Source organism: Lonchura striata, chromosome 3, assembly GCF_050655825.1.
Source record: "Lonchura striata isolate lonStrDom1 chromosome 3, ASM5065582v1, whole genome shotgun sequence".
Classification (NCBI taxonomy): Eukaryota; Metazoa; Chordata; class Aves; order Passeriformes; family Estrildidae; genus Lonchura; species Lonchura striata.
In genome coordinates, this window is record NC_140705.1 from 84,922,743 (window position 1) to 84,944,136 (window position 21,394).

Consider the following 21,394-nt stretch of genomic DNA (forward strand, 5'->3'; position numbering starts at 1 on the left):
CTCCTGCAGTATTCCTGGGGCTGGAGACAGGCAGTGAGGTGGAGGTGGGGACACCAGGGTCACCAGCAGATGGACTTTCTCCAGGTTCCCAGCAAGGGGTGGGGAATGCCCCGGTGTGGGCGGGGGTGTGCTTTCTGAGCTTCCCCTGTGTCTTACCACCCTCCACTTGGCTCTATCACTCTTGGCTCTGATACCTGTTTTCCTCCAGCACCAAAGCTCAGCTGCCTGCACTTCCTTAATGGGAAAAGACAAGCAGGATAGTAAGGCTGGGAGGGGAGATGCCCTGGGCAGGGGCCAGGCTTGTCCAGACCAGTGAGGAGGTCAAGGTACAGCATTCTGGCTCCGGCTGCACATACCAGGAGAGCAGCTGGTGGGCTGCTGCCAATTCATTCCTGAGCAGCTGCGGGGCCCGGCAGAGGGGCAGTGGGTGCACGGGGCTTTACTAAGGGCCCCCCTGCTAGTCCTAGGGCTTGATGCTGACCCATGATGGGGCAGGAGCTCAACAAGTGTCCCATCATGGCCCAAGTCCAGCACAGGAGCACGGGGTGACACGTGCCACTCGAGAGATAACACCATCCCAGGGACAATGCTGGCACCTGCAGCACCATTTTCGGTACCCCCGTTGTGCAGGCTTCATTGTCCCCCTGAGGTGGTTGCCCACCCAGAGCCTCCCCTCCTCCCCTGTGCTGGCACTTGGCCCCACGGCAACCCGCTGACGAATCCCGTCTGTAGTTCCTATGGCAGAAGCCAATTCCTCCCTCCCTGCCCCGCCACTAATCTGCCCGTGCACGCAGCCTCCACCTGCTGAGCCAGCGGAAGCCATGCTCAGCCAGCCCCAGCCAGTGCCAGGGCTCTAAAACCCACTCCGGCTGCGGAGCCTGTAGGGTGGCGGAGCCTTTGCAGCCTGGTCCTGCTGCCGTGGGAAATCCCAGTCCTCTTGGTACCGGGCAGTGAGGAGTCTGCAGGCAGCATCATCCAGCGCCAGAAGAGCTGAGCTATCAAGGTAAGGGCAGGCTGCAAGCAGGGAGGTGACCAGAGTAAGCACTGTCGCTGCTGTGCTTTGTTCTGCCAGGCACTAAGGAGAGGGTCTGGTTCCAGCCTCCTCCACTGAGCCAAGGTCTTGTCACCTATTTTGGCGGCTCGGCAGTCCTGTTCAAGGTCACCCTGCAGCCGGGAGCCTATGCTGAGCTCTGGGGCTATCGCACACTGAGGGGCCCCAAGCAGGTCTCGGAGCCTGACCCCGGCCCAGGGGAATGTGAAAGCGGGGAGCAGCTGGAGGAGCAGTGGAGGGGCTGCCTGCCGGCACCCTGCCCTCCTTGCCTAGGCAAAAGGACAGCACGGCTATGCCCCCCTCCCGGGGTAGTAGGGCCAGCCGTCTGTTCCAGGAAGAGAGGAGACACTGGGGAAAAGCCAGAGCATTGGACATTCCTGTGCCGGAGCTGCGGTAGCGGGGCGACCCCAGCACCCTCCCCGCTCTCAGGTGCGGCCGATGGAGCTGGGGAGTCGCGGGGTCAAAGCGGGGTGCGAGAGGTGGCGGCAGCGGGCTGCTGTCCGGCGGCCGCGGAGCCGAGGGCTGTCCCAGCTCGGTGGCGCCGTGCCCTTGGCGCGGCGGGAAGCGCTAGGACCCGGCCTGCCGCGGCCGGCACTGCTGGCACCGGGCGCTGCGGGACGGGACCGTATCCTGCAGGCGGCGGCGCCGCGGGAAGGAGCCGCAGCCCCCGGGGAAACGTGTAAGCAACGCGGCGGTGCCCCGGCTGCCTCGGGTGTGTGTGGGTGCTGGGGCGGAGCGGGGACCCCGGCAGCGGCGGCGGCACCGCTGGGGGAAGCCCCGGCAGCCGTTCCGCGGCCGTGCGGAGCGGCCGGGGCTGCGGGGGCGGCCGGCTGTCCGACTGGGGCTCCCACCCTGCGCGCTCGGCCCCGCTCCTGCCGCGGCTGGGTGCTGCTGCCTTCCCTTCCCCTTCCTCTACAGGACCGCCGCGGGGCCAGGGAGCCGGCCCCGGGAACAGAGTACCACGGGGCAAGAAACGCTTCCCCTTTCGCCACCCCCCGAAACAGCCAGCTGGGGACGGCGTTTGGTTACCCTGCCCGTGGAGATGCCACCCGACCGCTGACGCGGCTACCACTTACTGTCCTCGTCACCTTCCTGTGTCAGTCCCAGCCTTCTCTGAGTGCGGGCTCCCTCCCTGCCCCACCAGTGGCATGTTCCTGTATGCCTGTATGGTCTCGGGGCTGCCTGTACCACAGGAAACACCTCCAGGGAGCCCTCCCCGTTCTTGGGGTTCCTGGGCCTCTGCCACCGTTCACCTCCCTGCCAGAACAACTACAACCCCATTCACCTCTTGCAGGCCCTTTGTCCCAGTAGCTGGGCACTCTCCCATGACCCTTTCTATTTGTAGGCTGACCGCTGGGAGCTTGCCCTCCCCCTTGCACCATTCTCCATGCAGGTCCTTTCTCCCAGGCACCATTCCCTGGCTGCCCTCGTTGTGATTTGGCCCAGCACAGAGGTCCTGGCTGCATTCTGAGTCCAAGGCATGGCCCAAGGCTTGTTTGCAGGAGCCTGACCTCGCGTGCAGGCAGAAGAGAGGTGAAGCTACAGACAGAGCAGGGTTTGTAGCATGGCCCTTGACTCAAATCTGTCCAAATCAGTGGTGCCTCTCAAGGTCAGGGCACTGCTCTGCTGCCCCAGTAAAGGTCTTAGTGCAGGACGTTAGAAAACAGGGTCCCCACTGCTGCTTTTTGTCCTTATCTCTTCAGTGCCTGGTGCTGTCCTGGGAAAGGAGTGAGCAAGTGCTTTAGGGGCTGAAATGGATCAGAAATTATAGGATGTGAGAGAAGCTGGCACAGCTGGGTGGTAAGAGATAGTGAAATTTGTTAACGGTCCTCAGGCTTGTGCAGGGAAGGTAATGGAGGATGTGGTGGAGGAGCACCAGCTGTGCTGCCCTGTTTTATGCACAGACGTAAAAGAAGTCCTGCTGTTCCCTGCCAGGAATGCCCAGAGCATCCCTGAAGGCAAGCTGGATGTCACTGGGACCAGTAGGATGGGAGAGACCAGGCAGCAGTGGCAGAGAAGCCTGTCCTCCATCAGAGTAGACACCCCTGTCCTGAGCTACTGCCAGCAACAAGACCCTCCAGGGCTCTCCAGAAAGCTAGGGGTTTGTGGAGCTCTTTTCCTTCTTGAGAAGCCTGCTTTTTCACAGGGAACCCAGTACCTCCATGACTGAAGATGCAAAGCTGGGCCAGCAGCAGCACTGCTGGGCACTGCATAGCAGCTCAGCTCTGCTGCGAATCTTCCCAACTCTATCATCCCAGAACACAGCCCTAGCAAAAGTCAGGTGAGACTTTCCCACTTGCTTGCATCCTCTGGAGATGGCAGATCCTTTGTGGAGAGTGGAGAGAGACAGGGGGTTGGTGATGTCTGGCAGCTCCTCCTCAGAAGAGGGATCTTTGTGGGAAGCCAGCCACCACTGTTATCCAGGCTGACTTTTGTCATCTGGCTTGCCAGAAAAGAGATTTACTGGGTCTGGGCAGCAGTGTTAGAAGAGCAGGCTGTTTCCCTGGAGACTGAGTCCCTGTCAGCTGAGTATGGATGTACAGAATAAAGCCTGAGGCCCCAAGTCCCTGGAAGGGTAGTGCCAGGATCCCCTCTTGTCCCTGAGGCACTGGGTCTCTGGCCCAAGGGTGCTCCTGGATGCCTCACAGCCCAGGACCAAGGAGAGAAGCAGGCAAGCTGCCTTTTGAGAAGTAACCTATGCTGAGGAGGTGCACTTCAAGCCTTTTCCCATCCCATTCCTGTGGAACTTGGGGTTCTCAGGGGACCAGCCAGGACTCCTTCCTCTGTGGCCAGCAGCTGAGCAGCAAGCACAGCCCTGCAGGACAGCTACTGTGTTCAGGGTGACTGTCATCCATCCTGACCCTGAAATCAGCTTCCTAACACTATCCCTGTCCTTTTGCCCAGTGTGTTATCTATAGACAAACTCTGTTTCTTTAAACCACCTTCAAACAAAAAGCCCCTGCTTCTGCCCTCAGACTTCCCTGCTTACTCCCAGATTTCCCAGCTCCCACTCATCCCAGTCCCTCTACAGGTTAGCACAGCACACACAACAAGCCCGCACTTCGGGGTGCCCTGTCCCACTTTGTGCACTTGGCTCCCAGTGCTGTTTGTTCCCCCATCTCCTTGCTGCCGCTCACCGCCTCCTCATCCTCACGGTGACCCCAGCGCTCGGGGCCGTGCCTACGCTTCCCTATGCCCGAGGGGTGGCTTGGGATGCCTCCCCACCCTGGAATGCCAGACCCTCTCCCACCAGCCAGCAGCTCGCCACCGCTGCGCACCCCGCACGCTGCTGCCCAGCCTGGCTCCCGCACTCCGCGGAGCCGCTCCCGCCCGTGCCCGGCTGACTCCCCGCCCTGCGCCGCCCGTGCTCCGGGCCCGCCAGGGGGCAGCGCCGGCCGCGCCCGCCGCTGCGTGCGGGGCTCCGGCCGAGCGGGGCGGCCCCGGAGCCCGCGGCGTGGCGGCGGCACGGGGCCGGGGGCCAGCGCCTCCCCCAGGGACAGGCAAACTCTGCCGCGCTCCCCCGGCCCGGCAGCATGGCCGTGGGGCACTGCAGGCTCCCAGCCGCGTACCCCAGCCCCTCGTGTGAGGGGTGCGGGACCCCCGAGGGTTCCCTCCTCCCTGATCCGTGTTAGAGCATCCTCTGCCCACCGGTGGACACTCAGCTTTGCAGAGGGGCTGAGGAAGGGGGAGAAGGCAGCCCCAGTGGTACCCTGGCAGCCGGGCTGCTGGTCATGTGTTTGGCCTGCCCTTCTTTTGATGTCCCACGTTTGTGCTCCACTGGGTGGCCTGGGGGGCCTCGTTTCAGCTTGGGAACCTGCGGAAGCATGACTGGCAAGGAGAAGAAATGATGAACGGCTGGTACTGTTGGAAGCTGTGGGAAAGGGCCGTCCTGGAGACCTCCCTGGGGGATGTTTAGGAGCATTCAGCCGCAGCTCCGCTGCTGATTTGCCCAAAGGGGAAAGCATGACTGGATGGACTTAGTCTCCAGACAGGATTTAGTCAGCCTTGCCAGACATTTGCACAGAGTGGAATTCCTCCACGTCAGCCAGCAAATGTTGGGCCAGGCACAGATCAGGGCTGGCATGGCTTTGAGAGTTCCTGGACCTGTGTTTAGAGCCCTCGTCTCTGCAAGTGGCGATGTGCCATGGTCCCCGTGGTGCCAGTGACCACAGTGCCCAGGGAGCAGGCTGGCTGGGAGAATAGGTAGGGACCTGGGCTCTGCCCTACCATGCAGGGTGGGCAGACTCTGGCTGCAGCAGCATTCCCAGAGAGCTGGAGCATGGCTGTCTGCTGCCACCAAGGTGCTCCGGGAAGGCTGATGGGGAGCCATTGCTTCAGAAAGCCACCTTCTGCCTTGTGGATGGTTCTTGGAGACTCTGGGAGTCACTGGGTACCTTGCTCCACTGGGCTGTGGATGGACTTTATCAAGGGGGGAACGGGACCACACAGCAGCTGCCACCCCTCTTCCTCTCTCCAGGTTCCCTGGTTCCCAGCAGCCCACAGCTCCCCTGCGGTGTTTTACAATTGTGGCTGTGTGCCCGCCAACTTCTTAATGACTGTGCTCCATCGTGGGAGACTGGTGCTGCCAGTTAAGGAGGATATGCCCCCGGCACTGCTTCAATGGGCCAGATGACCTTGGCTATAGAGTGGCTCCCTCTGCCAGCACCAGCTCCATCCTCAGCCAAGGAGACCTGGAGTGACACCATGACAGGGTGCTTGGAGTGGTCTGTGCCCTGAATGCCACAGGGTGCTCCTGCCTGCTGCTGACCCAGGGGTTAACCCTGTTTCCTCTGGTACAAGTGGGAGCCTGAACTGTGTGTCTTGAGTTTATCCAAGTCTCAGCTTGGGCCCTGGCAGTGGAGACTGCCTGCAGTGAGGTAACATTTCACCCTTGGCCCTGGCGGCACAGCTGTCACTCAGTAACTAGAACCCAGCAGCTCAGCTGCTAATTGGTACCATTAGCCAGTATTTACTCTCTTAATGCTTGCAGAAGAAAGCAAATGGGCAGCTGGAGCTCAGGAGAGGGCAGCAGCAGTGCAGGGAGGGAGGCAGAGGGATGGGGTTGGGGATGGGAATGGAAGAGGGAGGGATTGCTCCTGGAAGGATTGTGCCCAGGAGATGGTGAGAATGAGAGACCCTCAGAAGTGGCTTGGGCAGAGGGGCTTGTGTCCTCCAGCCTGACAGCAGGGAGATGTCCTGTGTCCCAGAGATGCTGCTGTTCCACTGGGGCAGGCTGCCCCCACCTCCAGCAGCCTGAGATGGGGCTGGAGCTTGACTGGACCCCAATGTCCATGCCAGGTCCCAGGAGCCCTGTGGGCACCACGGGCCCCTTGCTGAGCTGTGACCAATCAGCAGACAATGGGATTTGTTCCTGTTTGCCCAGCTGGAAAATACCCATGGCCCTGCCACTGGGCTGGAGGTGTGTGGAGGCCCTTCCTTGTCATGTCTGCAGACCGTTTGCTCACCGGGGCTGTGAGTGCTTTGGGGGTAGTTGTGTCACCATATTGCATCCCAGTGCTACCAGCAAAGGGTAATGCTTAGCATGGGGAGGTGGTGATTGGCAGCAAGGGCCTCTGTCTCCCTTGCCTTTCCTTGCAGGGTTTCACCCAGGGCTGCTCTGCTGCTGGCAGCCAGGTCCTGCTACCCTCAGCATACTAGTGAAGAAGTCACAGGCAGCTGCCTGACTTTATCCCTGCAGGTCAAGTCGTGCAAGGAAGCAGAGGGACAACAGGATGCTGGAGGTCTGCATGGCTCCCTGTAAGCGGTGATATGCCAGCTGGATCTCTGTGCCACAAGCATAATTCAGGAGGGTATCACAGCCCACTCCTTCCCCACCTCATCCCAACAAGACTCAGGCCATCAGGTGAGCATGACCTCTGTCCTACCACCTCATCCCAAAATACAAGGCAGGGCACCAAGAGCCCAGAGATCACCATCAGGAGTCCTGCAAGCAATGACTGGAGATCTCCTACCCCAAAAAGGGTCTGCCAGCAGTTCTGCAGCCAGGATCCTGTTCCAGGGTCAGCCAGGACCAGCAAGGGAATAGCAAAACTAAAATGATCAGTCCCTGAGCCATTTGCTGACCTCAGCAACAGGCTGAGATGCTTTGTTGGCTATCAAAGCATCTGTGATCACTGCAGTCTTGTTATAGTTTGATTCTCAGGAGCCTGTAGCAGGTTTTTTTTGCCCCCATTAGCTAATAGATTCATAACCTGCTGGCACTTGACAGAGGTTCAGCATTTTCTATGTTTCCGTTCATGTGACTGATTTTCCCCTTTCCCCCTTTCCCTGTACAGCTGCCTTGTCATACATGCAGGCACATGCAGCTGCTAATCTGTTTGCTATTCTACTCCTGCCTGCCTGCTCTGCTTTTCAGACATACTGGCTCTCTGTTTCTCTGCTCTGTGGCACCAAGGGCCAGCGCAGAGGCTCTATGAGCTGACCTGCCCATGCCTTCCACTGGAATGGGGCAGGCAGCATCCAATGGAGGGAAACACAGTCAGTGTGGGTCATGCTCACAAAGGGAAGGGTGGTTTTGCAATGGAAAGAAGAGCTGGATGACATGCAGCTCCCTGGCCTCAGCTCTGCTGCAGGCTGATGGCCTTGCCATGCCTCAGTTTACTCTGTCCCTAGCACAGGCACATTACAGGGAAAGGAAAATCTCATTGCCGGTGGGTTAATTAATGTATGCTTGCAAAGTGCTTGCAAATCTCCAAGAAAAACGGTCCATGTGGGTGCCAAGTGTAAAGGAAACATTATGTGCCTGCAAATACTGCCTAGCCCCTCAGGCCCTAAAACTCTGATATTGTCCAAGAGGCACTAAAAATATTCCTTTAGCTCCTATGATGCAATATCCACTGCCTGGAATAAATCCCTTTTTGCTCTTGCTTTCCAAACCAGCTGTTTGCTTGTTTTCCCCTTTTTGGATTTCACAGCTTTAGTTAAAGCAGGGAGTTAAAGCTATAAGGGAGGAGGGGAAAAGAAAAAAGCAGCTTTTGTGAAAGGTTTGGCAGCAAGCGTCACTGAAGGGAGAGCACTTTGCCTGTTTGTTCTGCCTGTCACAAACTAGCTGTGAGCAGAGCGTACAGATTGGGCTCCAGGTGATGGCATCTTAATGCCTGCAGTGCATGTTTGAGTTTTCAGAAAGAAAACTCAAAGGGCTGGTCAGCTTCAGCCCCACCAGCATGTTCTGGGAAGCATATCCATGGGACTCTCAGCCTTATGTAAGGGAGAGGCTTTGCTGGCTGCCTTCCTCCCTTGCTTTCTCCCTTTGCTCTGGGGAGTGCAGCAATCTGCCAACAGCAGCAGCATGTTCTGGCACTGTGCTGCTGCTTTGGGGATGGAGAGGGTGGGAACACAGCAAGCCCCTGGGCCCCACTCGAGGCTGCCTTTTCTCCTTGCCCGAATTACATAGGGGAGAAACATCCAGCTCTGCGGGTCATACAGTAGTGGGCCCAGTACTAGTGATGGGCAAAGCTCAGCTGTTTCCATTGTGGAGCAGAGACAATTTTCGTAGCTGTTTGCTATTTCTAGGAGGTTTGTTATTGTGCACACAGAGGTGAAGATGATAACACGAGCGTCACTAGGGAGCAGAGGGCTCTTTAAATGCGACACCTTTGCCAAGATGAAGCAAGGCTGCTTGGCCCTGCAGCAAGAGCTCATGTTTGTGGGGCAATAAATGAGTTGTCATTGGCTGTGCAATTTGTTATCTTCCCATGCACCGTAGAGGAGATGTCACCCCTCTGAAACTGCATGCTGCCATTGACATTACACAACCCAAGGACTTGCATTGCTCTTGGGAGCATCTGAGCTCCCTAAGGGGCTAAAGGGCCTCTACAGAGAAGAGAACTCTGAGCAAAATGTCTCCTGTCCTGCAGCAGCCAGGGCTGGACTTTGAAGGACACTCACTCCCTCCCAGACTTAGCCTTCTTCACCCCACGGTGTCTTGCTTGCTCCGGGTCTTCTGCCTGCACAAGAGAAGACATCATCAGACCCTGTTCTGCAAGCTAGTGATGGGTGGGGGCACAGGTCTGTGCAGGGAAGCAGCCGGTGCTGTGCTTAGGAGCTGGAAGCTGCCTTTCTCCATGCCTCCCCTTGGGTCTGTCTGCTGGCCTCCTGTCTGCCTGCGGTCACCAGTGGCTGGGATGCTCTTCAGAGCTAATGGATTTCATCCCCTATCTCCAGTGAGAGATGTCTCTATGGAGAGATGTTTGATTCCAGTGAGCGGGGAGTGGCTGTGCAGACAGGACCAGAGCTGCAAATGAGAGAACATTTAATCCTGCGTTGGTGACAGTAAGTGCTGCACACCCTGCTGCTGAAAGCCTGGGGTGAGGCAGTGGCTACACCCGCCCTGTCCTGAAGGAGAAACTTCCTGGAATATCCACTCAAAGGTAAATTTTGTGGTGTTTCTCCACCCGAGGGGGTCTGAGGTTATAATGATTGAGGCTGAGAGCCTTGTCCTGGCATCTGGAAGCACAAGTGTCCATTTGGCTGGGCAGTGCCAGTCTGGACCCTATGCTCAAGTTTCTGGGGGAATTGGTTCTCACAGCTTTTAGTCTGTGCTAAAGGTGGAGTTTATATAGAAAGACAAAATTGTAGAGATGCTCAAATTTTAGCTCATGCTGCTGAGCAGCAAGTGTGGATATCACAAGGAGAACCACACTGCCCAAGCTGCTGTTGCATCCATGTTCCAGGGACTACCAAGGGGGGCTTGTGGGCCTCCGTGAGTGAGAAAATGGCACATCTCAAAGCTAGAGAGGAGGTGACATAAGACATCCCAAGCAGGTGACCTTGCTTTTCTGTTTTGTTTGGATTTTGTAGAGAAGAGAGGAGATAGAAGAGGAGAGAAAAGATGAGGCAAGGTAGGGAGAGCAGCAGTCTTGTCTGTGTTGCATCTTACCCAGAAGACCTTCCAGATCAGAATTGCTTACAGAAAGGGGGCTGAGGAAAGGCAGACCCAAGGCCTGGATCTGTCATTGCCTGGGAGATGCAGCCTGTGAGCTTTAATTGGAGATGAGAGCTTTTAAATTTAATCTGATCTGATATGGATCTTAAATTTAAGAAAAGAGCCTCCTGTTGTACTATCTGGCAGCATTGTCTGCTGCTCTCCTCATGTTGTTAGTGCACCCTACTAATCTGCCCCCAGAAGCCCATAACCATGAAAAATATCCATGGCCAGTGCAGAAGGAGAGATCCAGCTGTGGAAGCTGCTACTGAGCAGATCAGTAAAGAGATCTTTTCCTTAGGATGAGACTCACAGTGTCATTGTTGCAGATCAGAAAGCACCAGTAGCTGTCTCAGACTTGTTACCACTGACTTTTTCTTGGGCTTTGAGGACTTTTTGCTTATCTGGAAATGTTTTAGGTCTGTCTTAAAATACAAGCTTGATACTTGGATTCTGCAGGAAGATGTGTGTTAGAGATCATCTTGCTGAGAGAGTGTGAGAATGAGAATCTGCCAGAACTTTTGGGGGTGTTTTAACTTCTGGTTTTAATTTCTAACCCAAACTGATCACGATCTGCAAAGAATTTTCTGAGGCTGTTTATTAATGGAACAAATGTTTTAATGGTCAAAGCTGCTTCAGGGATTTTCTGGTGCCACTGCCTCTGCCTGCACAGCACAGTGAATGGAGAGAGAAGGAGGGCCCAGTTTTCCTTTAAACACCCAGCTACATAAAAAAAAAAAATATTTCTGTAACTGTTTAACTGCACGGATATAAGGTTAAATTCAGGTGCACTCCCCTCTGCTGGGGGACAAAGTACCTAAGGAATCCTCCACGTCTGCACTTCAGCAGAGCAACATGTGTTGATCACAGCAGAGTAGATATCAGTTCTGGAGAGATAGGAACTTGGAGGTGGCAACCAGAGAAAAACTAATCTTAGAGTTTGTGCCTGCCCTTTGGATACTGAATACATACGGTACTTATATCCTCCAAATATGGGGGGATTGCTAAGGTGCACAGGGCTCTGTAGGTTGCCTGCCATCCTGGGTAGCACCACCTGGAATACACAGTGCAACAAGCTGTCTTTAATCCTCTTGGTGACTTATAGAATTGTAAATGGTTTGAGTTGAAAGGGGTCTTAAGGTTCATTACATTTCCATCCTCCTGCCATGGGCAGGGATGACACCTACTAGATCACTAATTCAAGAAAGTTTATATATATATGTATATATATATATGCACAAACGCATATACATGTGTGCAATGCATCTTCTGGGGCTGATGTTACAGCCCTTGGTGCCGAAAAGAAAGTGCCTTTGTATATATATGTGTGTATACACATGCATGTGTATATTTGTGTGTACATATATATACACATCCGTATATATGTAAACGTATGCATATTACACCCTTATGTGGTGACTGCCAGCAGAGCGTTTTTGTCTGAATTAGAATGCAGCACGGGGGGCAAGTGAGGAACATAGAGAACTAGGGGCCAGTTCACACTCCATTTCGAGCCGTCATTTAATGCACAGCTCCTTTTAGAGCTGCAATACCCACCAACGCAGGGACACGAAGGGAAGCCCGGCGCTGGGCACGGCCGCGGAGTTGAGCGGCTGGCTGTGCGCGCCGTCCCGCAGGAGGCAGGGCGGCGGGCGGGCGGGCGGGAGGCTTTCCCGCCGGGCGCGGGGCGTGGAGAAGGGCAGGCGCGGAAACGGGGGGAGCCGGGGCCGGGCGGGCGGGCTCGGGCCGGCGGCGGAGCGCGGCGGAGCGCGGCGCAGGTGGGTTCGCCCTGCGGGGCGCACGGCTGCCCGCCGAGCGGGGACGGCTGCTCTCACCCCTTTTCACTCCCGGGGGACGGGGAGCGGGCAGGGAGCCGGAAAACCCTCCGCCTCTCCCACGGGGAAACCGCGTGGCACTGAAGGCGGCAAGAAGCGGAATTTAGCGGGCGGTTCGGAGGAGGCAGGTCTCCATCCGCGCCGCGGGGACAAGGAGAAGGCAGGCAGCGGTGGGCCCTTGAGTTCCAGGTACTGGCTCCAAGTCGCCAGAGCTTTTGGCCACCCCGGCTCCCTCCGAGGCTCCGCGCGGCGTTTCAAAGCTGCCGGTGGTGCGGGGAGCCTTCAGAGGGAGCCGGAGGATTCCCCAAGCTCAGGATTCGGCGCCACGGCGTGAGGAGAGGCGGCGTGCGAGTCGTGGCTTAGGCGGCCGGGCGGGGGGGGTGTGTGATGCATAGACGCTGCTTTCCGGGGCTGGGGTTGGGGGGGGCTTCCTTGCTACCTTGCACGGCAACTACACATCCGCTTTCATAGTTACTGCCGCGCGGAGAGCATGTCGTTTTGGGGATGCAGAGCGGCGCAGCCAGCACGTGGCTCTGAGGATGCAAAGCTTAGTGATGCTCTGATACTTGGGATGCAGGACTTCATCGAGGGGCTTGTGCCGCGCTCCTCCGGCTGCAGAGGTGCACACCCTGCCGAGTGCCGCGTGTGCACGGCAGTGTCTGCCACCCTGCCTCAGCCGCGGCTCTAGGGGGGACCCGCTAGCAGGTGCGTGGGCAGGGTGCCATGTGCTGCTGTGCGAGAAGTGAGGCAGAGTCCCCTTGGCTGGCAGAAAAATTGCTGGGTCGAGGTTGCTCCAGGTCCCGCTCAAGAAAATTCTCCCGGTTGGCTGTGGGATGTTGTGGATGATTTCAGTGAGTGTTTCTTTCCATTCCTGAGTTAACCGTCAGCGTTAATGGAGAGCAGGTCCAGGCAGAAGTGCCAAGAGCCCTGTGGAGCCCTTTTGTGCTGTCCTCACCTCTGTAGTTAAATCTGTGCCTCACACCCCTGCTAGATGCTAATACTGCCAGACCAACACAGTCCCTGCCTGTACTCAGCAGCGCTCCCATCTGCCTCTCGGGAATGGGCTGTGGAATTGCAGACTGTGTGGGAAGGCAGCAGCAGCTAAGCCCTTGAGCTGTGGGATCGCAGACAAGTGAAGCCTCTGTCCTCGATTCCAGGGCTAGGGGCTCCAAGAGGAATTTGTGCAGCTGTTGGCCACAGCTGGATGCACTTCCCGATTGCTCAAAAACAGAAAACAGCCCAACGGCCCCTCAGTTGCCTGTTGTGAGCAGACATAGTTGAGGGACTTCTGTGAGTGCCGACATGGGAAATCCCACTCTCCTTCTGTACTGCATCCTGGCTTGGTGACATTGTTCCCACTCACCATCACCTTCTGGACAGTCTCAGGCTCCCTCGAGCTTGCCTTCTCTACAAAGCTGTCTCAGGATGTGACTATGCAGGGATGCTTTTCCCTTGGGTTCACTTGTTGTCTTTGTGCAGCTCATGGGCCATTGATAGTGTCAGTCCAGTGCTAACACCACATATATACCCTCCAAAGCACTCCTGCCATTGTTTTTTGCTCCTGGAAAAGACAGGTAGGCTTGGTCTTAGCTCACCAAGAACCTTTTCAAAGAGCAAAGGCACTTTCTTTTCAGCACCAAGGGCTGCAACATCAGCCCCAAAAGATGCTTTGCAGGATGACTCGTCTGTCCACAACTAGTGCAGACAACAGGTAGAGGCTGTACCAGATACCTGGAGTGAGGAGGCTGAAGAAATTCACTTCAGCTTAAATCAGGAGATGCAGCACCAGCACGCAGGACAGTATGGTACCTCCATCCTGCAGCTGTGCCCCTTCTCCATTCCTCACCAAGCTGCATAATTAACTACTGGCATAAATTTCCCAGCATGGCATGACTGCTCTCATTATCTTGGGCTGGGAAGTGTTAACGAGCTTCTTCCTCTTTAAAGATGAGCCATGGGCTTTGTTGTTGCCCTGGCCTGACCTGTCTTATTCCTTGTTGTGGAATGGGGGTATGCCAGGGTGCGGAGGAGGACAAGGCAGGCGTTCACCCGCTCCCCTGCTGCACCTTCCTCATTCCTACTTCTCCTGGCAGAGGCAGGGCTTAGGGACCAGCCCATTGGGATAGAGGGAGCCCAGTACCACCGTTGTGCCTGTCCAAATGGGAAGGCACCAACCACTGCCTTTAGGAAGCCAGGAAACAGCTTCTGGTGGTTTCCATGGGGCAGGTGTAGACCTTGGTTGTTTTTGTTCAGTGTAACTTCCAGGCCCTTGGCAAGTGTTGCAGAAGTTGCAAGGCCTGCTCTCATCCACGGAATTCTGTTTGCTTGCTGTCCTTGCCAGCTCTGTACTGACCCAACAGTGTAACAGTGACCCACTTACCTTCCTAAGTCTTCCCAACACCAAGCTCTGTCTGAGACCCATGCCAGCCCAGCACTGGGGCTGCAGGACTGCCCTCTCAGAGTCTCATCTCCATGCTAACTTGTACTCAGCTGCCAACAAACTGAGGCCCAAAGCACTATGCAAAATGAGCTACAGGCATTTGCATCTGGGCAAGAGTCAGGGTTTTGCTAGCCACACAGATATCTTGATTTGATTAAGCAGTGCTATAAAGACTAATTGCTTCTTAGGTTAAGAATGTGCAAAGGTGTGGGTTGGGGAAAGAAGTGTGGAGAGCAGGGCCAGAGCCTGGATGAGTTTGGTTACATCAGAATATGTTGTGTGGAGGGACTCAGTTCTCCAGCTGAGGCTGCAGCACAGTACTCGACCACATCTTCCACTCCAGATTGCATGGACCTAGATGTACATGGGTGAGGGGAGGCTGTACATGGGCTCTGGGGTCCCTGTGTGGGAGAGGAGCTGTGATGCTGCATGAGGAATGCATCTGAGGATTGTTGTTCCTGTAAGACAAGAGAAGCTGTTGCACAGGAATAACACTAATAAGTTCTTTGTAATTTCGTTGCTGATGGTAGTGGTGTGAAAAATGTCCCTGTTGTGAACTTTTGGTCCTGCTCTGGCTTAGAGCAGACATTTTCCTGGTCTTGCCACTTCCTAAGAAAGGAGAAGCTCAACGCTCTATGTGTGTGGCTGTCATGCACTAACTGTGACACAAATTGGTGAGCCTGGCATTCTGGGTGCAGTGCTCAAGGCTCTCTTTCAGGGTCTTAATTAAGCTGTGGGTGAGCACAGTCAGGCTTCATCTCCAGGAGACCGACTTTCCTTGGGGCCAAAGTGGAGCAGAGACCTATTGCCTACCTGGTGGCTCGTGCAGAAGCTGTCAGCAGGAAGTCAGGCAGATTTCTGCAGAGACTTCTTCCTTCTTCCCCATCACTCGACTGCCAGTGCAACTCGCTTGAGTTCATATCCTTTAGGACTAGTCTGATAGGAAGGCACCTCGCTGTGAGATTTCCAGCTGGAAATGCATGGAGTAAGCAGACCAGGAAGCTGCAGAGGGAGGAGGGAGGCAAGGGCTGGAGGTGGGGAGCAGGGCTTGGAGGGACGTGACTGGGTGGGCAGCAGTAGTGGGACTGGAGGGTTGTGCCATCAGCATCCCACCTGCTGAGCAGCCTGCTCTGGTCATGTACTGAGGTTCAGTCACAGCAGCAGGACTGTCATCAGCTGTGCTGTGCCATCCACCTGAATGTGTATCTGTGCCCCTAGACTGACATGCAAGTGGCTCCAGCCACCTGCACAGCTGCTGGGGAGAAGGGTGTCTTTCCTGGCTTGCCCTGGTTGGCATCTTCTCTGCTGCCCAAGCTGTAGCTCCAAATGTGGTCCTCATCCCTGCCTGGTTCATTTTCCCCAGCACTTCCAACCATGGACACAGTTTACACCTGTGGCTGAGGGCCTGTTCACCTGGCTTGAGCCCGTGAGGGCTTTGGAGTTTTGCTAGAGGTTTCGTTCATAGTCATGGTAAATCCTCTGAAAGAAACTCTCCTGTTTTAAGCTTGGGGATGACTCCTGGAGAACAACCAGGGAGGCAGGAAGGACTGGTGACAGATCTGGCTTCTCAGTCCTGCCCAAGGCTCAGGATTGAAGGAGATGCCAGCCTTATATGTCTTGCCTGCTCTGCCCATGCCAGGCGGTGTAATTTCCTAGCCTCAGGACCAAGTTGGAGGCAGTTCCATTTTTTATCCTCCCTCAGTGCTCTACCCTCAGCTCCCTGATGGTATTTGCTCTGGACTGGACTTCAGCCCCCACAGGGAGCCCACTGCTGCAGGGTGCACATAATGCGCGGTTCTTTCATCCCATCAGGGTTTGTAGATGTTGGGCTGTGGCTGAAGATGGCAGGGCTGGGTGGGTCTTCATGGCATCCTGGCAAGAGCAGGAGGGTTATCCATAAGTGGATGCAGACCAATGGCAACACAGCCAGGGTATTATGAAGTGATCCACCCTACCCTGCAGTTTCTCCTTCCCGTCTTCACACCCACTCCTCGTGGCAGTACAAGGTTGGCGTGTCTGTGTGGTGAACCACATCAGGACACTGATCTGCTAGCGTGTTTCTGAATAGGGCTGGGGGCAGCAGCTGTGGGGTGGCCACGTGATGTGGGCCAGAATCCATGCCTTGCAGAGGAAGGTGCTGAAGAGCACTGCATTCTCCCTGCCTGGGCTCTGCAGCTGGGCTTGCTCCAAAAGTGGAGCCTTTGAGCAGAAACAAAACCCAGCATCAATAAATAGCCTGCCAGTCAATACTCAACACACAAGTCTGCTTCACACTGCATCCCCTCCTTCCCTGTGGCTGTGAAGGGGATGCAATGTGTCAGAAGGGACTGCTTCAGCAAGGCTCAGGCCCTGGGCTCCCCATCACCTGGCACCGCTGTGGAGGTACATCAGCATCCACTCAGGCAAGCCCTGACAGGACACCTTGCCAGATGGCCAGCTCACCTCAGTGGAGGTGGCTGTAAACTTGGGTCTCCCAGAAGGGTGTCTAGAGCTGCCTTCATCTTCTCTGCTCCTCACATTAATTTGGGGAGACTGAGAGGCTTCTGGAGCCTGCCAGCCAATGCCAGTGGCTGCAAAGTGACATTTCCTCAAGAGCAGAGCATGCAGTGGCTCTCATCCAGAGTTTTTTGTGCTTCCCTGAGACATCCTGAGGATGTTCGAGGGTGCCAGACAGGCTGTGATACCATGGCTGTGGCACACTGGGTGGTGGCTGTTTTCACCGATGTTGCAGCACAGGCTGGGATTCGGAGGGGATGTGACGAGCTCTTTCCTAGCTTGTGGCTGGGCTTATTATTGTTGGTTGTGTGTGAGATTCTGTTTTGATGGCATTTGGGCAGACACAGCAGTCCCCACCTCCTGTTTACTCTCCCTGCCTGATCCTACTTGCATAAAGATTTTCCTGTTTGCCACTGGTCAGCGAAGGCCAGAGCCAAGGGTGGGAGGTTTGGGCTCTGACTTATTTGCTCCAAAGGAGGTGTCTGCCTCAAGTCTTGCTTTGACTCCTCATGTGAGACCTCAGTCCTGCCAGGCTATTTGGGGAAGCTGAATTATTCAGGGAAGAGAGTGCCAGAGATGGTGCTTCTGCCCTGGCTCTTGCTCCAACTCCTTTGCTTGCACCACACCACCGACAGCACGCTGCCTCCTTGGCTTTCCACTCCTTGGTCTACAGATCATGTGTTGCACACACAGCTCTTTTGTGTCTGCCACAGAACAGGGATATGGCAAACCCAGCTCCCAGCAGGCAGCATATTCCCTGCTGGGAAGTGTGCAGGCATATGTGGCTCCTCCAGTCCCTTCAGCTCCTGGGACTTGTGGGGACAGCTTTGCCCCACTCTTTGGAAATGGCTGCAGCTTTGGAAGTGAGTGGATCTAGCACAAGCAGACACAGACAGGGCATCCATCCCTTCTTTTGTTTCTGGGGATTGTGGGATGCCCCTTGGCTGGCACAAAGTGGGTTTTTGAGGTGAGGGCATGATAGACACTTCCTGTCTCTTGAAGTAGAGCCACTGTGAAATAGTTGCATTTAGCATCTGAAGCCCGTTTGGGATTTGTAAGATGCTGTGGCTGTCCGGTCAGTGTGCAGGAACTTGGCAGGACGGGTGGCTGACAGACAGACTGCACAGGAGCCTGACAAGTCCCAAAACCTGCTTCTGTGCTCACCATCCCTTTTCTCAGTAGGGCTGAGACATTTAATGCCAAAAGCAGTGGTCAGCCAGGGCCCTCATTCTGAGCTGGCCTGCAAGCAAAAGGCCCCTTTGGTCTGTGGGGACCCAAAATAGCCCGTGTATTTCTGTCCTGGACACTGGGACATGCAGAGGACAGAGCCAGCCTCAACTCACCACAGGCCAGTGGTGGTTGGCTCTTGCATGTCTGTCCCATCCTCTGCCAAGGGGGCTGCTGCTCAGTGGGGAGGAATTTCCTCTCTGAATTTTGGAAGCTGTGGAGATGGTGACACCAAAGGAAGATTGTGTTGTTCTGGCTCTGGTTTAGTTTCTCTGTCCTCCACTAAATTGGAAACAGCTGTGCAGCCCAGACCAGCCTCCAAAAAACTGCTGAGGTGGAGAAAAATAATCTCTGCTCCTGGGCCCCAAACAGGACTTGCAGCCTTCTTCTGGGCTGTCCAGTGCAACAGCAAGGTTCACTTTGCCCAGCCCTGGGGATGCTCTCCCACCTCCTCGGGGGGCAGCAGCTCAGCAGCTCCCACTGGGCTTGGGCAGCTCTTGCCTGCTGAGGTTCCTGCCAGTTCTGCGCCTTTGAATCTGGCTCCACAAAGGAAGGAGCCAGAGCTGGAAGGGCAGCCTCTCTCCTGGGCGCTGGAGGTGCCGTGGGGTGCAGGAGGTGGCCAGGTGGCAGTGGGCAGGGGGTTGCTGCAGGCAGGTGCTCTCACTGCTGGTTGGCTACTGGCTTTTCCTGCTCTTCTAGAAGCATCCCTGTTTTGGGGACAAGTGAGAGAGGGCTCAGACTCACCTTGGGAAGGAAGTTCCTGTAAAGTACAGGGTGGCTTTGTGGTGGGAGAGTGCTTGAGCTGAACCCTCCAAGCCACTTTTGCCTTGCCCCTCACAGTAGTACTGTTTTGAGGACCTCTCAAACAGAATGTAAGCTGTCCCCATCCTTCTCCTCCAGACCCTCACTGCAGGTTTCTCCATGCTCAGCTTCCTTATGTTGTTCCTGGCCTGACTCCTTCCTGGGTCTGCCAGCTCTGAGCTCAGTCCTGTAAGCCAGCAACATGAAGGAATTAAGGGGGAATCATCTCCACTCTACATCCCTGCACCCTAGGGGTGCCAGTGGCAGGTGGCCTCCTGCAGTCCTGCTCTTCCCCTCTGGTACTGCTCCCCAAGCCGTGACCTTGGGGTAGCCATGTGTTGTTGGTAAACATGGCCCTACCAAGCCCAGGAGATGGCAGGCTATGGAAAAATTCATTTTACCCCTCTTTCATTCCTCAGCTGTGGGATTCTATCTACTGGGTTTCCTCCCACACATTCAGTGAGTCCTTATCTTCATACTTGTCTGGCTAAGAGCTGTTTTGCTATGGGCTCCTCTTTCTGTGTTTCACCTTTGCTCTCCTCAGCTGCAGACAGGAGGGGGAAGTGGGACATGGTCCTGTAGGCTCAGCCCATCCCTCTGACCTGCCTAGCTGCTGCCCAAGGTGTGGCCAACCAAGATACCGTGGTGCAGAGGCAGGGATTCTTCTTGAGCAAGCATGAAATCAGGGAGAAGGCTGATAATCCGAAAGAGGCGCATCTGGCAGCCAGATCCCACGGGGTCTTACTTAAGTGCTGTCCCAGCCCACCAGGGAGCATCCCTCCTCCCACCTCACTGTGGAAATAAGGACCTGCCTGTGGGCAGGAAAGAGCTATAACTGTGCTATGTGTTGTACATATTTGGGATTGCCTTTGTCCTTTGTGCATGGCTGCCCTGCATGTGGTGGCCTGTGCCACTCATGCATCAAGACCAAGGCTTCTCCATGCAAGGAGGACCAGCTCCAGCTCAGGGCTGCCTCTGGCTGCTCCTTGTGCTCCCAGCTGAATTTTATATTAATGATATCTGGTTGTTCTGCCCAGGTGTCATGTAAGATTTTCTCCATTTGGAAGCGGAAACATGGTTTCCTGCCATTGTGCTTCTTCCTGCTGCAACCCCCAGATCGATTAGAGGGAAGTACCCCTTCCCACAGCACTTCCCCTCCCCATGACCCCCAAGCAGTACCTCCACTGGCCATCCTGGCATCCCTGGGGATTTGGACCAGCCCTGCAGATATGGGCTGTAAGGGTCTGCCAGCTGCAGAGGATTGCTAGATGAGGATGAAGGTCTGGGGCAAGGCATCCCCAGGGTCTCCCCAAACCCATGGTGGTCCATCAAGAAGCCATGGTCAGGTGTCGTGAGCTGTGCATGCCCATAGTATGCCCATGCATGCCCACTCTGTGCCCCTTCCCACCTCCTTACAGCTCCTGGAGGTGCTGAATGCTGCCTGGAAGCACCATTCAGATGGTTTCTGCCTGGGCTTGGAGGCTTCTGCAGTTGCATTGAGTGAAGCCTTGAGCAAATCCCTCCCTCTGCCCTTGGGAGAAAAGGTATTTATTTTTCTAAGTTTCCACAAATGGAGACTGAACCTAGCCCTGGAAAAACATGTCTCCTTCCACAGCCTCCCAAGAAGCAGGTTGGGGTTGTGGCTTGGAGAGGACAGTCTTTTCCCTGGGGCAAGCAGCCTAAGTGGGTGCCATCAGAGAAACCAGCTTCTTGGAAGAATCCTGTCTCTGCAAACAGTCTCCTGAGATCAGCTTATCTCTCCTCCTCTGACGCCTGCTCATAAATGACGTTTTCCCCCTGCTCCTGCCCTTCCCCAGGCACTTGTATCTCCTCCCGCATCCCCAAACCGCCGGCCCTGGAGAAGGCAACGGCTCCAATATTTGTGGGGCTTTTCCTACCTCTCCAAGGCTGCATTGTCCCTGCATCGTCCTGTGGTTTGAAGTGACAAGGATCAAGGGGCTGGGACCGCTCTGCCCTTCTGGTAAGCTTGTTGCAGTGACATTGCGGTGTCCCTCTGCAGTGTTTGATGGGATGCTGGGCAGGAGCACCCATCTCTGCTCCTGGGGGAGGTTTCTCTGGCCAAGGACCAAATTGCACCTGGGCTTGGGCACTCACCATGTGCTGAGGACAGAGGTGGGCGAGTTCATCCTGGGGATGCCATCAATGGCATTTTACCAGCATTAGTCAGGGCTGGGAACCCACTCAGCTGCCCTGCTGGAGAGATGGATGTCCAGGGCTTCCTGGGACTCAGTAATGGGTGGGATAGTCCCAGCTGTGCCACCTGGGATAGTTTTAAGGCTGGCTCTGTCCTATCGCTGTTCTCTGCCCTCTACCTGGTGGGAAGCCCTTCAGGGAGAATGCTGGAGTCCCTGAGGAATTTGCTGCCCAGCCAGGTCACTTTACCTGCCTGGGGCAGGGGCCCCCAGGGAGCCTCTCAGGGCTCCTTGAACTGTCCAGATAAGGAACTTCAGCCCGGTTGGTCTACACAGTTCAAAACACACCAGGGCTGCACCACCCGGCATCTGAGATAACAGCAAGTGCTGGGAGAAGGGTCAGTATCCACAGCTGCTGCTTTGTGAGGAGTTTGTGGTTGGCTGCTA

The 21,394-nt window shown here is 55.6% G+C and overlaps 1 protein-coding gene across 10 annotated transcripts in view; it reads left to right on the forward strand.

The window, feature by feature from the left end:
* The first annotated feature begins 799 nt into the window (after positions 1-799).
* Positions 800-21,394, forward strand: part of SLC29A1 (solute carrier family 29 member 1 (Augustine blood group)) — a 33,724-nt gene continuing 13,129 nt past the window's right edge. Inside the window, exons 1-3 of one of the 10 annotated variants that reach the window (XM_085575581.1) lie at positions 800-1,003; positions 6,750-6,914; positions 20,612-20,775. The gene's annotated coding sequence lies outside the window, so the exon portion shown is untranslated. Of the gene's footprint in view, positions 1,004-1,150; positions 1,481-1,599; positions 1,731-6,749; positions 6,915-11,728; positions 12,020-18,513; positions 20,776-21,394 lie in introns of those variants that run through there. The other 9 variants (XM_085575582.1, XM_085575583.1, XM_077782021.2 and 6 more) reach the window with 9 other exon arrangements.